General features: G+C 38.6%; 1 protein-coding gene across 1 annotated transcript in view; it reads left to right on the top strand.

The window, feature by feature from the left end:
- LOC143268083 (5-formyltetrahydrofolate cyclo-ligase-like) overlaps window positions 1–18,407 on the top strand; it is a 49,745-nt gene that overhangs the window by 21,841 nt on the left and 9,497 nt on the right. The window lies entirely within an intron of this gene.

Here is an 18,407-nt window from a genome sequence, read left to right as displayed (position 1 = left end):
AACTCAGTAAAACTTTAACCCATCCTGTCTCCGTCTCACACAGATATTATGAAACTGTAACGGTGCAAGGCAGCAGCTAGACTACATCTGTTCATATTAAAATAATGCATGTTTTGTGATGTTTTTATTTTTTACAAGTTTTAATAATAAAGTTTATAAAATAAAATAAAAAAATGCTAAATGTAGAATATATATTTTTCTTTCCTTCTTCATTATGAAGCCTGTTTATTTTATATAAGGCCTCGACCATAGAGCTGTGTTTCATGGTAAGGTTGGTATTCAGGCTCTTCTCACTCTATTGCCTGATATGCAGGTCTAGGTTAATTTGCCTGCAAGTTTGTGAATCTTGTTGATTTTCTCAAAGAACCAACTCTTCACTTCTTTGAGGCTGTATTTTGCCTTTTCAGTTGTTGTTTCTATTTAGCTGACTTCAGCCCTGAGTTTGATTATTTCTTTCTGCCTATTCTTTTTGGGTCTTACTGCTTCTTGTCTTTCTACAGCTTTGAAGTATATCACTAATCGATTAATATGAGATGTCCCTGGTTTTTTATGTAGGCACTTAGCGTTTCCCATAGGTTTTGGCAAGTCGTATTTCATCTCCATTAAATTCTAAAAAGGTTGTAATTCCCTTTTTGATATCTGTCTTGACCCAGTTTTCATTCAGTGGTGAGTTGCTTTGCTTCATGGAGTTTGTGTGCTTTCTATCATTACTGTTCTTGATGCCCACCTTAAGACATGGTGGTCAGATAGGAGGCAGGGCATTCTTTCAAAGACTTGCTTTGTGTCTCAATATGTGGTCAGTTTTGGAGATGTCTTACTTAGGATTTCCATTGCTGTGAAGAGACACCATGACCATATAAGTCTTCTAAAGGAAAACATTTAATTGGGGTTGGCTTACAGTTTCAGAGGTTTTATCATCATGGTGGGACATGGCAGCATGCAGGCAGACATGGTGCTGGAGAAGGAGCTGAGTTCTACATCTTGATCCACGGGCAACAGGAAGTAAACTGTGTCACTGGGCATAGCTTGAGCATAGGAGACTTCAAAGCCCACCCCCACAGTGACACACTATCTCCAACAAGGCCACATCTACTCCACTACCTCCTAACAGTGCCACTCCCTATGGGGGCCATTTTCTTTCAAAGTACCACTGGAGAGTTTAATGGGCCACTTGAGAATAATGTGTTTTCTTTAGTATTTGGGTGGAATGTTCTGTAGCTGTTTCTCTGTTTAGTTTTTGTTTGGATGATCTGTCTGCTGGTGAGAATGGGGTACTGAAATCACCAACTAACACTTTGTGAGAGTCAGTATGTGATTTTAGCTGTAGTGTTTCTCTTTTGAAATTCAGTGCCCTTGTGTTTGTTACATAAATGTTTAGAATTATCCATTTATGGACATTTTTTTCTTTTTGAGTATGCAGTGTCCTTCCATATTAACCAAATTTAATCTTAAAATTAATAAGATTCATTGTGGTTTGAAGTCTATTTTGTCAGATATTAAAATAACTACACTCCCTTGCTTCTTAGATCCATTTGTTTCAAATACCCTTTCCCATCATTTTACCCTCATGATGTCTTTCCTTAGGGGTGAGAGGTTTCTTGGATGCAGCAAAAATATGGACCCTGTTTCCTAATCTTGTAGCAATAACGCCCGCACTACCACCACCGGTTCACCATGTCCAAGCAAGGGGCTGTGGATCGAAAAACAGAGACAAAAGACAGCAGGTCATTCACCTCAGCAGAATGCCAAATGCCGTTTATTTAAAGAGGGAGGAAACCTTAAATACAGTCTTACAGCACAATGGGAGAACCCCAGAGGGCAAAAATTCACTACTGATGTTTACAATCTTGTATCTAAGCTGTTAATGCCCAATATGCAGGATACACAAACAAAGAACTTCCCTTAAGCATTCAGGAGGGTGGAAACCATCAGGGAATTAGCATAGGGAGGATATCAAGGTCAAGGTCCACAAGCAAGGCAACAGTTACCCAAAACAGGAGCCAGGGACCTACAGGTCCCCCTTTTATTAAAAAATGAGCTTCTGCTTAGGTTGCATGTGACGTCAGCAGGTCACCTTACCCATCATGGAGATGCCTGCCCAGGCCACACAGGTGCTCTGTCTTAGGTTGATGAGTGCCCCCCAGGCATTACCCATCTCTGAATACTCATTATCATATAGGCTCAACCATGTGAGCTGTAGAGTTAACTGCTGCCAAAGATCTCAAAGTGGCGCTGGGCTTGCAATCTGTGCATTTGAAACAAAAGACCAACAGAAGTCCTAACCCACCCATAGCCAGTAGGCTAAAGGCAACTGAGCCATTCCCTTCCTTAAGGAGCCTTACTGCAAATTGGAGTCCTTGCAAGATGGTATCCCAAAAGCAAATGGAACTTGAGTTTTATAAATTTCAAAGCCAATCGAAATGTATATAACTACTGAATAAAATTTATCATGCCCAATAGAATGAAAGAGTAATTAACTGTGGTAGCTACTTTTGCTGCCAGGGTCTTCACTGTGCTAGCTATAGTAACCAATTATGAAATAGCAATCCCAGAAACAGTAGCAGCAGTGGCCACCACCGCTATAGCAGCAACAAGGCAGCAGCGATGTCAAGTTCTCTTTTGGAGCGTGCAGGCATCCACTGGCATGGACACAACTCCAGGAACACGACCCACCAAGGCCCATATTTCTTGATCCCAGCATGACTTAAGCTGGCAGCTCTGCAAAAGAACAGCTAAGAACCATAAAGAAAAAACAGACAGCACACAAGGAGCAGAACTAATGGTCTCATAATGGCTACATTCAGGCTCACAAATTTTAAAGGTATCTTCAAAGGAGGCTAGATGAATTTCAGGAGGCCAATAAAAGTTGCATAGAGCCACTCCTGAAAAGTAGGTACTACACCAGCTTGAAGAGGATTGTGAAAATGAAAAGGCTTAGCTGGCATGGTACTGTGAACAAATGGAAATCAGTGACCTTCAGGGTTATCCTTAATCTCCAAGATGTCTGGGTGACACATTCTCAAACATACTTGAAAGAGCAGTTACCATACATTACCTTCTGAAGAATCCAACTGCATGGCTACAGTTCCTAGTCTTACATTAATGCTTGCCAAGGCTGGCCATATTGAGCTCTCAATCCCCATTGGCATCAGAAGGGGAGAGTTCTTCACAAAGGCCCAATAGGTCTCTGCCATGTTGGGATTCAGCAGCAGCCACAGGGCGCACGCAGCGCTCAGGAACCCAAAGAGGGAATCTCATTGTCCTGTGGAAAGACACAAACAGATCCCCGGGCCCACACCAATACCAGATCAGGTCCCCTCCAAGTGCCTGTAGAAAGATCCTTCCATTGCACCAGAGGATGATTTGCAACAGGAGCCCTCCAGTGCTTATCTGCAGCAGATACTCCAGCAGAATCCACCAATAAAAAAATTTAAAATATATAAAATAAGGGAAAGAAAAGAATGTGGAGAGGAGAGATGAGCCCCTAGCTCCCCCTTTTTACTTTAGCAATATATGTTTTTGAGGTACAATGGCAGCGTTCTACTATAGCCTGTCCTTGAGGATTATAAGGAATGCCAGTCTTATTAATGATAGAAAAATCTTGGCAGAATTTTGAAAATCCCATAGTGCTGTAGGCAGGACCATTATCAGTCTTTATGCATTTTGGCACTCCCATGTAAGCAAAAGCATGAAAACAATGATTCTTTACATCTTTAACCTTTTTCCCCTGAATGGGCAGAAGCAAAAATTAGAGAGGAGTATGTATCAATAAATACATGGACATATTGTAATTTTCCAAAGGAAGGCACGTGTGTGACGTCCATTTGCCACACATGATTAGGTAAAAGTCCTCAGGGATTAACTCCCAAATGAGGAACGGATAAAAATTCAGCACAAATAGGACATGATTTAACTATCTGGATGGCTTGTTCCCAGGTTATGCCCGTATGATGACGAAGAGATCCAGCATTAAGATGATAATGTTGATGCAACTGAGTAGCCTTTTCAAAGGCAGAACAAACTAATGTGACAGCCATACGAGTAATGGCATCAACCCTCTTATTACCTTCACTTAGAGGTCCAGGCAACTGAATATGAGCTCTAATATGGCCCACATAAAGGTTATATGCATGGGACCATATGAGTCCTTGCACTTGCAATAAATATTCATGAATGGGAGAAATGGATGGCTTGTAGGCTGCTGTCTCCAAAGGCATAACTGCATGTGCCACATATTGGCTATCAGTATAAATGTTTAGAAGCTCATCAGAAAACATCTGTAAAGCAAGCAACAGTGCCCGTACCTCCACCATCTGGGCAGAAGTGCCTTGGACTTTCATTCTCTTCACTATGTTACCAGAAACTACCACAGCAAAACCACGTGAAATGCCATCAGTAAATACCACACAGGCCTGAGGAATAGGAATCATCTGTACTATCTTGGGAAATATAACGGAATGCAATTTAAAAAATTTACACACATCATTGGAGGGGTAGTGAGTATCAAATTGACCCTGCATGGAGCATGTCAATATGGCCCAATCATTATCATTAGCTTGCAACCATGCTATTTGAGACTGGGTGTATTGGGTCACCACAATATCTGGCTCCTTACCAAAAGTTTGAACACTGATAATCTGAGCAGTAGCCTGAGGATAAGGAGTAATGGTTTTTGCTGGAGAAGCTGGGGAATGTACTTATAGAATAGGACCTGTTTGCCAAAACACTCCAGTAGGTGAATGAGAAAAACAAAATATCAAATATAATAAGGGAGAAGAAAGATCTATATACTGCACGTGAGCCTGCTCCAGGGCCTCTGGCACTCATTGTAGGGCTATATGCCCTTCAGCTGTTAATTCACAGGGACATAAAGGGTCAGGGTTGCCCTTTAAGACATCATACAAAGGATGAAGTTGACCTGTTGGAATCTTTAAAGTGGACTGAAGCCATTGAGTATCTCCCAGAAAGGTTTGCAAATCATTAAGTGTGCATAGCTGATCCATACGCAGAGTAATCTTTTGTGGATGTATGCCTGTGTGTAACAATTCATGACCTAAATAATGATAGGGAAAGGATGCCTGTAACTGGGGCTATTTGTAAATTAGCCAGGCTAAGAACCTCTTGTAATTTAGAAAAGGCATCAAAAACAAGTATTTTATCTTTAGCAGCCAGTAAAATATCTTCCTTATAAGTCAGTCACAATTAAATGCCAATAGTTAGGAATTGCCACGGGGCAGGCAAACAAGGCTGTGTTGTTCCTATGAGAAGCATGATTGTATTCACAGCTCTAAGATCTTGTAATAGCCACTACTTTCCTGACTTCTTTTAGATGCCAGTTGGGATCTCAGGATTCTTGTGAAATTATAGATATATCCAGCACCAGAATCCAATAATCTTTGAATCTCAATCACATATAATTTTATTTTTAATTTAGGCTGCTTGTCATTGATAACTGTTTGTCAAAACACCTTTTCTCCTGTACTTTTAAAGCCTCCAGTTCTACATATAGTCACCATTTTGCATTTAAAATATGAAAGCAATAATAATTGAGCAATTCTATCCCCAGCTTCTGTTTCCATGGTCCTTTTTACATATACCAATTATAAAATCATTAAATACAATCTCTATAGGATTTGAAGAGGTAACTTTAGGTAATACTCTTGAGTATTTTTATAAAATCTTAAAAAGCAGATCCTTTTTTATAGATTTCAAGTATTTTATTCACTGGAAAAATAATTTTGTAACCTCTTTATCAGTAAGAGATTATTTTTATGGGTTTATCTTAGCAACAACATTATTTAATAAGCTAATAACCCAATCCATTTCAGGTGTTATATTTCTATAGAATTTCCAAGAATTTCTAGAAAGCAACTTAAAGAGCAGAGCCAATTTCCAGTAATGATCAACAGACAAGAACATACCTAATACATAGTTCAAAATTATGAATTCTGTTCCTTTAGTTTATCTACCATGAAAATCCAAACATTTATTAAGAAAATCAAAAGAACAGAATATCCTTTATATAATGAATATTAATATCCCTGGAAATTCAAACAGCATTGACTTAGCATTCCATGTCCTGACCGAAATCATTTTTCACCAGAAGTTGGGCCCGTTTAAACTTTTAGTGCTAGTCCCTCTCCTGGCCTCTGCTCACTTGCCCGCCCATGAGCCTGTTCCCCTCATGGGCCTTGTGGCTATGCCTCCTGCCTGTGTGTACCTGCCCGCCTGCTGCTCTGGGCTATCTCGCACACGCCTTCGCCTCCATGCTGGACGTGTGCCCCACACACGAGCACTCACGTTTAAACTTTCTCTTACTCCCATGAAGGGACTACCTAATAATGAGTTATTCCCACCATAAGGAAAAACAGAAAAACATTTCCCATGAAGGGATCCTAAATATTGAATTATTCCCACTCTGAGGGAAAATGAACTTTTAAACCAAAATTAAGCAAACAGACAACGAAACTTCTATGACTCTTTGTAATTCAGATGCTGCGGCTCTGTGCTGGCAGGCAGAAAGAGCTCAGAGTTTCAGCTATCCTGAAAATTCTAAAATTGGAAAGAGCCTTTTCTTCCTCCATTACCACTGGGAAGAGGCTTTTCTCTTTTCTTCATCCTTCCTCTACAGGGCCCTAAAAATCTTTAGGCCTACTTTCAAAAATTTCCCCCTTTTTACCGGGAAAATCCTTTTTTCTTGATTAAATTTTTTCTACCTTTTCTAATGGGAAATTTCTTTTCCCTCCCTCTTCTCTGTTGGGAAGATTTCCTTTTTTATTTAAAATCTTTAGCTGTCTTGCCCTATCTTAACTTCAGTGCCCTCCTGCTTCAACAGTCCAGTTAATTGACTCTGAGCTAGCTGCACCCATTTCAATTCACCCTTATCTTTTCTTTTTTTTTCTTTAAATTGCTGGCCAGGCTTACCTGGGTGTCCATCAGCAATGTCCCTTCTTTCTTGGATCTCGGTGGGACCTCCATTTGTAGCAATAACACCTGCGCTACCACCACCTGTTCACCATGTCTGAGTGAGGGGCTGTGGACTGAAAAACAGAGACAAAAGACAGCGGATCATTCACCTCAGCAGAATGCTGAATGCTGTTTATTGAAAGAGGGAAGAAACCTTAAATACAGTCTTACAGCACAATGGGAGAACCCTAGAGGGCAGAAGTTTGCTACTGATGTTTACAATCTTGCATCTAAGCTGTTAATGCCCAATATGCAGGATACACCAACAAGGAACTTCCCTTAAGCATTCAGGAGGGTGGAAACCATCAGGGAATTAGCATAGGGAGGACATCTGGTCAAGGTTGGCAAGCAGGCAAAAGCTACCCTAATTGGGAGGAGGCCAGGGCTCTACACCTGAATAAAAGGACCCTTATGTGCTTGCACTGGAAAAAGACTTCTTGGTGGTCTCTGGGGGTTTTGTGAAATGGGTACAATGGAAGCAACAGACTATGGAACAATGGGTCCTGGAACTAAATGACAGTGAAAACAATGTCTCAGAACCTCTGGGACACAATGAAAGCAGTCCTACAGGGACCTTTACAGCTCTACATGTTGATGAAGAAATCAGAGACATTGCAAATACTATGAATGATACACCTTAAAGGATTTTCGTAAAAAGGAAAAAAAAAAGAATAAGCCAAACCTCAAGTAAGTAAATGAAAAGAAATCTTTATGATCAGTCCAGAAATTAATGAAATAGAAATGAAAAGAAAAACATAATCATTGAAACTAAGAGTGGGTTCTTTGAAAAGATAAATAAGATTGACAAACCAAACTAATCAAAAGAAAGAAGACACCAACTTAAACAATTACAGGTGAAAAGGGAACCATCACACCAGATACCAGTGAAATGAAAAACATCAGGTCTGGAGGTTAGAGACAGCTCACTGGGTAAAAGCACTGGTTGCTTTTCCAGAGGACCTGGGTTCAATTCCCAGCACCCACATGGTAGCTCACAGCTGGTCTATAAGTTTAGTCCCAGGGATCTGATGGCCTCTTCTGGCCTCCTTGGGCACTGGAAAATATGATGCACAGACATACATTCAGACAAAACACCCATACACATCAAACTAAAACATATAAACAAAAACATAACTTACACAAAACATCACGTCTCATGTTGAAAATACATATTCCACTAATCAGAAAATCAAAAAGAAATGGATGAATTTCTAGACAATGTGACTTACTAAAATTGAACCAAGATGAGATGAATAGTTTTAAAAGATATATAACATGCAATGGATTTAAGCAGTAATGAAAGCTCTCCCAACAAAAAGCAGTCCAGGCCCAGATGGAGTCATGGTGATGTTTCTGAAGCCCTCCAACTTTCCTCCCATGCTTCTCAAGCCACTCCATAGAAATGGAAGAAACACTTCCAAACCAAAGGCAGATAAAGACATGGAGTGAGAGAATCAACAAACTAATTCCCATGATGACCTTAAACTAAATAATTGCAAATACATCAAAAAGATCATTCACCATGATGAAGCTGGTGGTGTAACTTGATCAGAGATACAGGAACGCAACAGATGTGAGCCAATAAATGTTCTAAGTCACACAAATGGAGCCGAGGACAGAAACCCCATGGACATCTGGACAGATGTAGAAAAAACACTGACAAAACCTACCATTCCTTCATGGTAAAGGTTCTAACTTGGATTAGGAAAAAAAATCGTAATATAATAAAGCCTACATATGACAGCCTACAGCCAACATGATATTTAATGGGGAAAACCCTCAAAGCACTTGCACTAAAATAAGGAACGAGACAAAGGTGTCCAACTTTTCCACTCTTCTTCAGTATAGTCCTGGAAGCCTTAGCTAGAGCAAGACAAGGGGAGCATATGAAAGGATACAAACAGCAAAGGAAAGAAGCAAAAGGCCCCTATCTGCATCTGCTATGATTTTATACATAAATCATAAAACTATGATTTATTTATAAAGACTAACTAGAAAACTATTAGAACTGATACACACGTTCAGTGGCAGGACACAAAAGCAATACACAAATCCTTCCTATATATCAATGACAAAGAAACTGAAATCTTGAAAGTAATCCAATTTTTTTTTTTTTTTTTTTTTTTGGTTTTTCAAGACAGGGTTTCTCTGTGTAACAGCCTTGGCTGTCTTGGAACTCACTCTGTAGACCTGGCTGGAGTCAAACTCACAGAGATCTGCCTGCCTCTGCCTCCTGAGTGCTGGGATTAAAGGTGTGTGCCACCACCGCCTGACAGTGATTCAATTTTTAACAGCCTCAAAGAAGAAAAAAGTACCTTGGAAAAACCTAACCAAGGATATGAAAGATCTCTAAAATGAAAAATTCAAAATACTCAAGAAAAAAAATCAAGTAAGACACTACAAGATGTAAAACATGTTCATGGATTTGAAGGATCAATAATTGTGAAATATGGTGGTATTCTATTTGTACTGAAATGTGATTTTAATTGTATGTTAATAAATAAAGTTGCCCAGGGGTCAGAGCTATTAGAGCCATAGAAAGAGCACGGCAGTGGTGGCGCACACCTTTGATCCCTTAGATCTCTGTGTGTTCAGGGATACAGCCAGCATTGGAGACATACGCCTTTAAGACCTAGAGAGCTGTACTTACAGGCAATGACGAGGCAGTCATGTGTCTGGGTTTACAGCCAATGAGAAGGCAGAACAGAAAGACTATTTAAAGACATACACCCAGGAAATAGCTCTCTTTCGGGGAGCTAGGAGCACCGCAGGAGGAAGGGTAAGATTTTAGCTCTGAGCTCTGAGCTCTCGGCTTTCTCTTTTACATTGGTTCTGTGTTTCTTATTTAATAAGACGGTTGGTTACATCTACAGTGAAAACAGTATCTTACAAAATCCAATATAGAGTCAATACTGAGCAATCTCAACCAGACATCCAGTGACATTCTTTACAGAAACAGAAAAGCAATCTTAAGTGAGGTATGGTGGCTCACAATTTTTAATTCCAGCACTTAGGGGGCAGAGGCCAGTCTGCTCCACAGAGTGAGTTCCAGAACATCCAGGACCATTACACAAAGAAATCCTGTCTTGAAAAAAACCAAAACAGACACACTCCCCTCCACACACAAAAAAGCAATTTTAAAGTCCATATGGAAACACAAGAGACTCTGGAGAGGCAAAACAATCCTAAGCAAAAACCAAATCACTGAAGTTATCACCATACCTGATTTGAAGTTATATTACAGATCCATATTAATAAAAAGGGCATGGTACTGATGTAAAAACATATTCAATTGTAGGGATAATTCATCTGTGCCCCCACAATAGAGTTTATCTGAGGTCAGAGGAAAAAGCCAGCCACTATATTTGACGTAGAAGTCAGACAATGGTAGCACATGCCTTTAATTCTATCACTGAGGAGGCAGGGATCTGTCTGGATCTCTGTGAGTTCAAGGCCACACTAAGAACAGAGCCAGGTGTGGTGGCACATGACTTAAATTCCAACACTAGTTAACCATAAAGGTCTGGAGGTCTGTATAGACAGACAGGAGGTGACAGAACTGGACAGGAAGAGGAAGTGATATAGCTGGGCAGTGAGAGGAAATGAGTTAGCAGAACAGAAAGGAATGAATATAGGTGTGGGTATACAGGAAGTAGGTCTCTTTGGAGACTGAAGGTCAGTGAGGTGAGGTTGGCTTGTGGCTTGTCCTATTCCTCTGATCTCTCAGCTTTAACCCCAATTTCTGGCTCCATGTTTTTTATTTTATAAGACATTTTAAGATTCATTTTACAATTGGTGCTCCGAGGATTGTGGCAAGAATTGCCTGAAAAGCTGCTTGTGGCCTTACAGCTCAGGCTGGAACTGCACGAAGCTGGATCTCTACCTCACATGGGCCAAAGTCTCTTTGGCTTTTTCTCTCCTGGTGGGTGGTGGACTCTCTCTGGATTCTCATCTCAGACTGCTACCACATTAGGTAGCTGCTTTGAAATTCCCTTGGACTTCTACTGTTCTACACAGTTAACAGACTTGGTAAGTCAATTAAGATATCTTAAAAGGAGAAATTAGTTAAAAGGGAATTTTTTCCCACATTAAAAAGTGGGAAACATTTTTACAATGGAAGGAATTTGGTCTCTGTTTGATAACACATTAGGCAGTCTGAAAATGGAACAATTAAATGAGAGGATAATTAATGTTGATGAGGTGTACATAACATTAATTATGAATATTATTTGCTTGATCATTTTTATTTTAGCATTAAAAAGGTTGACCAATTTGAGTGCCAAGATAAAAGCTTTAGAAAAACCTGTTAAAATGAATTATAGAGAAATTCAGACCCAGACAGAAGAATTTAAAGGTGAATGTATCTCAGGATTGAATCATGTAGTTACAGAGAAACAGCCTCAGGTTACCAGACAGCAAACATTAATCTACCTGCTAACCTTACAGGAACTGCCACATGCTCAAGGGTGTGTATGAGCTAACTGGACTCCAGTGGAAATGTTAGATCTGAGGAGATTTAAAGAAGCTATAGTATCATATGGAATGCATTCTCCATTTGTAAAGTAACACTAACAATAACAGGTCCAGCCTATATTGTTTGCTCCCAGGGTCCGTGGAAGAGTCCAAAAAGCAGCTGAGGACTCTAATCTGAGGGATATCCAATGAATATAAGCACAATGAGTTCCTTAGTCCATTCACTATATCCTTCTAAGTCAATTCTATCTACACAGTTTCTTTTCCGTTCTCATATTTAGCTTTTCTCAGTCCCTTCTGGTCTCGGTCCTTTCTGCTCTTCTCTCATGTCTATCTAGTTCTTTCTGTCTCTGTCCTCATCTTTGTTCTTCTCAATAAATTCTCTTCAGTGCTCTCAGAGAACCAGTATATATACCCAAACAGTAATTCTTTGGCAAAACAATGCAAGGTTTGAAGTTTTCAGGGTCGCAGAGAGAGGGGATAAGGATCCACACATAAAGCAATAATTGTCAGCTTCCAATTACAACCAAAAGGGGAGTGACTAAAGGGGAGTTCTCTGGTAGTGTCAATTAAAGACTAAGATCAATTAGGAAATTTATGTGCTCAAACTATAATCTAGAAATGGCTAGATAAAATGTTAGGGTTCAATAAGTCACAATAAAGTAAACTGTCTTTGGTGCTATTTTTCCTGCTCATCCTGGCTGCAGCTGCTTTCTGATAGGAAGGGGGCATATGCTAGGTGGCTAAGCAACCTATGTCAGAGCATGTAGCATTTGGTTAGAAAAAGCACTTTCACTCAGAGTAATTGCTGAGCAGAAAATCTAGGAATAGCACCTGACTGAGGAGGAATTAAAACTTAATTTGCACAAGAAAGAAGCTTGGCACCTATGCCTGCCTGGCCTTGAAGGCAATCTCCTTGGGTCAGTGGGAAGTAATTGCCTTAACTCAGTAACTAGCAAATAGCTAAAACATCATCCCTGGAATGTGAGCAGTAAATCTCTTAAGTTAGGGTCTTGTATAAATAACCCGGGGTGAAGATAAGGAGTTGAGGATTTAATTGTTAGTGGTTCTTTTCTCTATCTGTGGGTGAGATGAGCTAATGTTTATTTCTCTGCATTTGTCCTTGGAAAAAGGTATCTTTGCTGAAATACTTTTGTCCAGAGAATGGCCCTGGCCAGATATATGTTAATGAAAAATAGACACAGCTAGGGACAGTTATCCAATTACCCCAAATGTATAGGGAAAGTTGTGCCCAAGATTGAGATACAATCGTGAGATTATATGTACATACAACATGGAGATGCACGGTAAATAGGGAGAATCATAGCTGTTATTGCACAAGAAGTTTACAACAAGAGACAGCCAGTTCATTCAAAAGGCAGTAATTCCACAATGCCTTGCATGATGGTTTCCTCTAACAGACCCCTTAGTTCTGATAGGTTGACCTTCTGAACTCTAGTTGTCACTGCTGTATACTCCATGGACTTTTGCTACCAGTGGCTCTCAATAGAAAAGCAAATGTTAAACTCATGACCAACTTGTAATAGAATTATTCCTCAGGACTGGAAAGAATTGGTTACAGCTGTCCTAGAGGTCAGTCCACAGTTATAGTGGAGAATGTGGTGGATAGAGGAGGCCAAAACTATAGAACAATAATGTAGGACTAGAGGTGTGGAAATTTCCCAGGATCTGCTTCTTGGAGAAGGTGATTATGCTGATATACAAAGACAATGTTTATATGATAACCTAACCCTAATCCTATGCCACATGGAAGCCATGAATTCATGGGACAGAATTCAGGAAGCAGAAAAAAAAATGAGTCATTTAAGAAAGTTAAACAGGGCCTGAAAGAACCTTCATAGATTTCTTACAAAGGCCGTCTTCAGCAGAAAATAGAATGATACCAAATTCAGAAGCTAGACAGATAATAATTGAATCTTTGGCTTTTGAGAACATGAATGCAGCATGCAAAAGAAAAATCAGGCCATTAAAGATCAGACCAGCACCCTTGGAGGATCAGATCAGGGACACAATTAACACTGAGTCTCATGACCATGATATGTGGATAGGAGAGGTGATTTTAAGAGCTTTGAAGAAAAATAATAATGTTAGATGCTTTAATTGCAGTAAACCAGGTCACCTATAAAGAGACTATAAACAGGGTATTTCTAGAAACAATGTTTCTTCAAGGAACAATGGCAACATAATTAGGCCGGGCGGTGGTGGCACACACCTTTAATCCCAGCAATTGGGAGGCAGAGCCAGGCGGATCTCTGTGAGTTTGAGGCCAGCCTGGGCTACCAAGTGAGTCCCAGGAAAGGCGCAAAGCTACACAGAGAAACCCTGTCTTGAAAAACCAAAAAAAAAAAAAAAAGAATGTTTGATAAAGTAAAGAAAATTTTGCCTTGTTGGTGATTACAAATTGCTCCTGAAAAGATGCAAAGAGGAGATTCTATTAATTACTTAGGCTATAAAATAGGTTTACAAAAAAATAGACCCCAAAAGGTACAAATTAGGAGAGATTGATTACAGACTTTTACTGACTTTCAAAAATTATTTGGAGACATTTCCTATCTATGGTCTGTTGTTGGGGTAAAAAATGATGAACTGAGCAATTTGTTTAAAACCTTAGAAGGTGACCAGGACTTATATAGTTCAAGAAAATTATCAGCTGAATCTGAGAGAGAATTGGCCTTGATGGAAAAGAAAATACAGGATGCATGTGTGGATCATGTAGATCCAAAACTTGATTACATATTGCTTATTTTACCTTCTAAGCATTCTCCTATAGGAATTTTAATGCATAGGGAAGATATTATATTGGAATGGATATTTCTACCAAATAAACAGAGTAAAAAATTTAAAACTTCTGTGGAAAAGATCTGAGTTGATTTTAAAAGGAAAATTGAGACTTCATCAATTAGCAGGAATAGGCCCAGCAGAAACTGTAGTACCTTTAACTAAGGATGACATTGACAAATTATGGGTAGAAAGTGAACCTTGGCAAAGAGCTTACAGTAATTTTTTTGGTAGAGATTAACAACAAATATCCCCAAAGTGATAGAATTGAACTTATAAAGAGAGCTGATTGGATTCTGCCTCATATTGTATGGGAAACACCCATGCCTAACAGCAAATTTGAAGTCTCCAGAAAGATGATGGGGGTTCCACAATGATGATTCCACATGGACAATAATAATACCACTAAGCTGACAAATGTCACCCAAAGATCAGCTCAGGACAATTTCAAGATGGTTAGCTGAGATGATCCAGCCTCACAGACTACTAGAACAAGGACTTGAGATAAGCCCTGCACTTTTGCATTATGCAGAGACTGGACAACAAATGATACAGCTACCTCTCCCAGAACTTGACAATTAACACAAGATTTTTCTTTTCAGGATCCCCTAAAGATGCCTTTACCCCCAAACAGCAGGAAGTAAATTTAAGAATATGATGCCCTCATTCCCAAGAGGTAGGGTGGGTAGTTTTTGGTTTTTCAATGGGTTTTGGATAATTGTCATTGTTTAGGTTGGTTGGTTACAAGTTGTTATTATTAATGGTCAGGAAAAAGGCTAAACAAAGGAGATTAGATTTAAGGTTCTTATTTGAAAAAAAGAAAGAAAAAAAGAAAAAGGAGGATATAGATAAGAGGTAGATTATTGAATATACTCTGAAAAAAGATATAGAGATGATAGAATAAAGGGCAGATTATTGAATCTACTCTGAAAAGAAAAAAAAGCAGATATAGATATGATATAGATAAAAAGGTAGATTATTGAATCTACTTTTAAAAGGCAACTACTACTTTTAAATATTTTACATTGGATTAGATTTTTATATATTGTATAAAAATTATATATTGCTACAAATTTGAGACTGATTTATATAGATATGATAAGATAAAAAGGTAGAGTATTTAATGTACTTTTAGAAAGCAACTACTAGTTTTAAATATTTTACATTGGATTGGATTTTTATATATTGTATACAAATTATGTATATTGATACCAATTTGAGATCGATTTTGTTAGACTATTTTGTATATATATTTCTAATCCTGTTCAAGTTATTGTACCTATACATTTTATTTAACAGTGTAATGCAGTCTGCTAATCCTTGAAAGTTATTATTACCAACTAATTAGGATATAAAGGAATGTAAGTTAGTAGTCATTACAATCAAACTTGTAGTCATATTAGGTATGTTTTCAAGGTCAAGCAGAGATATATTTAGATAGACAGGTCATCTTCAAATCCTTCAGAGGTCTATAGAATATGGCATTTAAGATGTTTTAATAACATAGTTTTTTCTTCTTTTTTTTTTATGACTATGAGACATGTCTGCTCCTGGCACCACCAATCTACTTCAGAGAAGATGGGCATTGAAGAACCTCTATATGGAGTCTATTTTAACTGTGGCAAAAGTTAGCCACTAGGCAAGAAAGTCCCCTTGCATCAAGTATTGACAGTATGCTATCCAAATTGGACAAGCAGGACACAAAACAAAGGACTGCCAATCCTTGCCAAGACAAGGTAGGAAGGCTCTTTAGAAAACCCTGCTACACAGATGCATCTGTCAGATATGCTAAGCCTGTTGGCCAAAGATGATGCCCCAATGTTACAGAGAAACCTTGGGTGACTGTCCAGGTAGCTGGCTGTTTCTGTCATAACTCACATATTTTGGAAGTCACTTGTTTGCACTTACTAGGTAATATTATTTCCTTCTCAGATCTCTGAGGGAGTTGAAGATTAGATAGTTATAGTTATAGTTTTACTTATTAACAATTTCAGAAAAGAAACTCACTAAGAGGTGTAAAGTGTATAAGTTTGAAAGACATAGAAGATAGCTTTTGGTTGGTAATACAAGTTAGGATAGAAAGTGAATTAGGTACATTTTGGATTTACCAAAATAGGATAGATAACGTAATATTTTCTCTGAATTTGTCAAATGCAAATGGACTAGACATCATTAATGTATTTATTGCTTGTATATATTGTATATAGTTATTGTATTATTGTATGTAATTTTTCTTATATTAATTATAATTGTTTATTTTTATTAGACAAAAAGGGGAAATGTGGTGATATTTTATCTGTGTCCCCCCAATAAAGTTTATCTGAGGATCAGAGGAAAAGGCTAGCCACTATGTTAAACATAGAAGTCAGGCACATGCCTTTAATCCTATCACTCAGGAGACAGGGATCTGTCTGGATCTCTGTGAGTTCAAGGCTACACTGGGAACAGAGCCAAGCATGATGACACATGCCTTGAATTCCAACACTAGTTAACCATAAAGGTCTGGACAGACAGACAGGAAGTGACAGAGCTTGGCAGAAAGAGGAAGTGATGTAGCTGGGTGAAGAGAGGAAGTGAAATGCAGAACAGAAAAGCAAATAGGTGTGGGTATACAGGAAGTAGGTCTCTTTGACTGGGGATCTCCAAGTGGTGAGAACGTGGCTGGCTTCTTTCTGCTTTTCTGATCTCTCAGTTTTAACCTAAATATCTGGCTCCAGGTTTTTATTAATAAGACTGTTTAGCACTTCATCCTACATATGTTGTTTTCTAGTTAAGGCGTAGTGAACCCTCTAGTACAAGTTGTCTTCAACTTTGGATGTAGAAGAGTGAAGGAAAAATTAAGAGCACTTTCCTCATAGATCCTTCCTTCTAATAAAAAGCAAAAAAATCTTATATTGCATCTTCTTACTTTTTAGCATTATATGGTTGCTTTTCTTGCTTGTTTCTTGAGACAAGATCTTTGTATGTAGCCCTGGCTGTCCTAGAACTCACTATTTAGATCAGGCTGGCCTTGAACTCATAGAAATCTGCCTGCCTCTGCCTCCTGAGTACTGGGATTAAAGTGTGAGGCACCATGCCTGACAGCTATAGTTACATTTTTAATAAAAGCGACTCTCAAAAGAATAGTTATGATTAATTCATAATTAATTAGTTCATAACACATCATTTTTTTCCACACTAGAATCAAACTAAGTTTGAAAATATCTTACACTTGAAACAACATAATATGGAACAGTGGTTCTCAACCTTCCTAATGCTGTGATCTTTAATACAGTTCCTCATGCTGTGGTGACCCCCAATCATAAAATCATTTTTGATGTTACTTTATAACTGTAATTTTGTTGCTGTTATGAATTGTGATGTACATATTTTGCCAAAGGAGTCACAGCCCACAGATTGAGAACCACTGATACAGAATGATGTGAATTCTTCTTTCTCTGACTAAAATCTTTAGTGGTTTTGTCAAACCTGGAAGAGCATTTTGTCCTTTCAGCTCCAGGATTAGAAAATGTTTATCTCCCTAAACAGCACAGTCATTGGTTATTTGGTCATGTTTCAGCACATATTCAATTATTTCATTTTAATAATTCTGGGATGTGGCTGAGTAGTTGATTGTGAGATCAAAACAGGGACTTGGCTGAAAAACTCCACTGCAGAGGACATTGTCATTTTTTTTTTGTCCAAAAATTTTGGACAAAGCAATAGCCTACAGAATGTGAAACAGTTTTTACCAAGTACATGCTTGATAGAAGGCTAATAAAACATAAATAACTACAAAAATCTAGATATCAAGAAATCAAATAACCCAACTAAAAACTGGGGTACAGATCTAAACAGAATTCTCAACAGAGGAAACTCAAATGGCTGAAAAACATTTAAAAAATGTTCATCATCCTTAGCCCTCAGGGAATTGCAAGTCAAAATTACCTTGAGATTTCATCTTATGCCTGTATGAATGGCTAAGATCAATAAAGTAAGTGTTAGCTCATGCTGGGAGAATACAGATTATGGGCAATGCTCATCCATTGCTGGTAGGAGTGCAAACTTGTACAGCCACTATAGAAATCAACGTGGTAGTTCCTTGGGAAAATAGGAATTGAGCTGCCTCAAGATCCAGCTATTGTGGGGGTATCTTTGTGGATTTCTGTGGGCCTCTTTAGCACTTTGTT

The sequence above is a fragment of the Peromyscus maniculatus genome, chromosome 12, assembly GCF_049852395.1.
Source record: "Peromyscus maniculatus bairdii isolate BWxNUB_F1_BW_parent chromosome 12, HU_Pman_BW_mat_3.1, whole genome shotgun sequence".
Lineage (NCBI taxonomy): Eukaryota > Metazoa > Chordata > Mammalia > Rodentia > Cricetidae > Peromyscus > Peromyscus maniculatus.
The sequence above is the reverse complement of the archived record's forward strand: the minus strand, read 5'-3'. Positions and strand labels throughout refer to the sequence as shown.